This window comes from Hyperoodon ampullatus (genome assembly GCF_949752795.1).
Source record: "Hyperoodon ampullatus genome assembly, chromosome: 6".
Classification (NCBI taxonomy): Eukaryota; Metazoa; Chordata; class Mammalia; order Artiodactyla; family Ziphiidae; genus Hyperoodon; species Hyperoodon ampullatus.
This window is the reverse complement of record NC_136919.1, coordinates 75939131-75942270: the sequence shown is the minus strand read 5'-3', so window position 1 is coordinate 75942270 and position 3140 is coordinate 75939131. Positions and strand designations below refer to the sequence as shown.

The 3140-nt window shown below is 38.5% G+C and overlaps 1 pseudogene across 1 annotated transcript; it reads right to left on the bottom strand.

Annotated features, from left to right (window-relative positions):
- Nucleotides 1–739: 739 nt before the first annotated feature.
- LOC307054837 (large ribosomal subunit protein uL22-like) lies at nucleotides 740–1283 on the bottom strand (annotated as a pseudogene). Its single transcript has one exon. The product of its transcript is annotated as a large ribosomal subunit protein uL22-like (transcript).
- Nucleotides 1284–3140: the final 1857 nt, after the last annotated feature.

Below are 3140 nucleotides of genomic sequence, written 5' to 3'. Positions count from 1 at the left end.
GGTTTATCTCTGGGCTTTCTATCCTGTTCCATTGATCTATATTTCTGTTTTTGTGCCAGCACCATAGTGTCTTGATTACTGTAGCTTTGTAGTACAGTCTGAAGCCCGGGAGCCTGATTCCTCCAGCTCCGTTTTTCTTTCTCAAGATTGCTTTGGCTATTTGGGGTCTTTTGTGTTTCCATACAAATTGTAAAATTTTTTGTTCTAGTTCTGTGAAAAATGCCAGTGGTAGTTTGATAGGGATTGCATTGAATCTGTAGATTGCTTTGGGTAGTACAGTCATTTTCACAACGTTGATTCTTCCAATCCAAGAACATGGTACATCTCTCTATCTATTTATATCACCTTTAATTTCTTTTATCAGTGTCTTATAATTTTCTGCATACAGGTCTTTTGTCTCCTTAAGTAGGTTTATTCCTAGATATTTTATTCTTTTTGTTGCAATGGTAAATGGGAGTGTTTTCTTAATTTCACTTTCAGATTTTTCATCATTAGTTTATAGGAATGCAAGAGATTTCTGTGCATTAATTTTGTATCCTGCTACTTTACCAAATTCATTGATTAGCTCTAGTACTTTTCTGGTAGCATCTTGGTTGAAACTTCTTAAACATTAAGAATTTAAATTTCTTAGCCACATCCCTTCCCATGTAAACCCTTCCCAATGAATTTAGGGAAACATTTAGATCTTTACTATGATGGGTTTTTTTAACTTTTATTTGCATTTATTTTTTTACAGCATTTATTCCTGGGCCATCAGTTTTTGCTTCTTCAGTTTTTTCTGGGATATCTTTTTCTTCTGTGCAACCTCCTGTTCCGGTTTAGGAACAATCCGTTCTTTTTCAGTAAGGTCATCTCAATGTGGCAGGGAGAGCTCATGTATGGGTTGATTTGACCATGAGCTCTGTAAGTCCTGTGCCACATCTCGGGGGCTTTGTTCACCTGTGTGTGAACCTGTATGTGCTCAGTGACCAGAGAGTCCTACGTCTAAGCTGTTAACTTCAGCATTACTCTCTGCATTTTTGAGCATGTGCCGTAAAAATTCAGAACTCTTTTTGGGCCGCTGACCCTGCGTCCAGCCCTACTGTTTGGCCTGGGCACACCTACCAACTCCACCATTGTAACAATGGAATGGCACACATTGCTTCTGTAAAGTGACATCCTTCAGATACTTGGTGCTTTTTAGATGCAGTTTCACGAATATTTTTGAAGTGAACACAAAGATTTGAACCTCTTGACTTGCATGATTTTGTGGGGTTTTCTGGGTCAAGTGAATAGCAAACCATTTTTAGAGGTCACCTCAGGCCGCTTACTTGAAAAGGATACCTTGATGCTTCTTGAAGCTCTCACCTACCAATCCTGTTTGCTAAGCTCCAGCTACACCGGTCTCTTCCTTGAATTCCCAAGTAGGGTTTGCAGGTGTGGTTACACTTCCTGGAATGCTCTCCCCCAACTCTTTCCAGAGTTGTTCCTTTTTTTTTTTTTTTAATGGCTGTCTTCGGAATCTTTTTTTAAAAAATTAAGTATAGTTAATTTACAATATTGTGTTAGTTTCAGGTGTACAGCACAGTGATTCAATTATATATATATAAGATTGTACAGAAAAACTCGGACGGAATTTTTGGCCAACCCAATATATATTTTTTTCAATACTTTTCCATTATAGGTTATTACAAGATACTGAATATAGTTCCCTGTGCTCTACAGTAAATCCTTGTTGTTTATTTTATATATGGTAGTGTGTATCTGTTAATCCCATACTCCTAATTTATCCTTCCCCCACCTCCTTTCCCCTTTTGTAACTATATATTTGTTTTCTATGTTATGAGGCTGTTTCTGTTTTGTAAATAAGTTCATTTATATCATATTCTAGATTCCACATATAGGTGATATCACATGATATTTGTCTTTCTCTGTCTGGCTTACTTCATTTAGTATGATAATCTCTAGGTCCATCCATGTTGCTGCAAATGGCATTATTTCATTCTTTTTTTTTATTGGAGTAGAGCTGCTTTACAATGTGTTAGTTTCTGCTGTACAGCAAAGTGAATCAGTTATACATATACATATATCCCCTCTTTTTTGGATTTCTTTCCCATTTAGGTCACCACAGAGCATTGAGTAGAGTTCCCTGTGGTATATGGTAGGTTCTCATTGGTTATCTATTTTATACATAGTGTCAATTGTGTATATATGTCAATCCCAACCTCCCAGTTCATCCCACTACCCCTCCCACCTCGGTATCCATACGTTTGTTCTCTACATCTGTGTCTGTTTCTGTTTTGCAAATAAGTTCATCTGTACCATTTTTCTAGATTCCACATATAAGCGATATTATATGATATTTGTTTTTCTCTTTCTGACTTACTTCACTCTGTATGACAGTCTCTAGGTCAATCCATGTCTCTGCAAATGGCACCATTTCGTTCCTTTTTATAGCTGAGTAATATTCCATTGTGTGTGTGTGTATATATATATATATATATATATATATATATATATATATATATATCCCATATATTTATCCATTCTGTGTCAGTGGACTCTTAGGTTGCTTCCATGTCTTGACTATTGTAAATAGTGCTGCTGTGGACACTGGGGTGCATGTATCTTTTTGAATTAGAGTTTTCATCTTTTCTGGATATATGCCCAGGAGTGGGATTCCTGGATCATTTATGGTAGTTCTATTTTTAGTTTGTAAATGAACGTCCATACTGTTCTCCATAGTGGCTGTATCAATTTACATTCCCACCAACAGAGCAAGAGCGTTCCCTTTTCTCCACACACTCTCCAGAATTTATTGTTTGTAGATTTTTTGATGATGGCCATCTGACCGGGGTGAGATGATCAAAACTCACTGTAGTTTTTTTTTTTTTTTTTTTTTGGCGGTACGCAGGCCTCTCACTGTTGTGGCCTCTCCCGTTGCGGAGCACAGGCTCCAGACCCGCAGGCTCAGCGGCCATGGCTCACGGGCCCAGCTGCTCCACGGCATGTGGGATCTTCCCGGACGGGGTCACGAACCCGTGTCCCCTGCATCGGCAGGCAGACTCTCAACCACTGCGCCACCAGGGAAGCCCCTCACTGTAGTTTTGATTTGCATTTCTCTAATAATTAGCGATGTGAAGCATCTTTTCAAGTGCCTG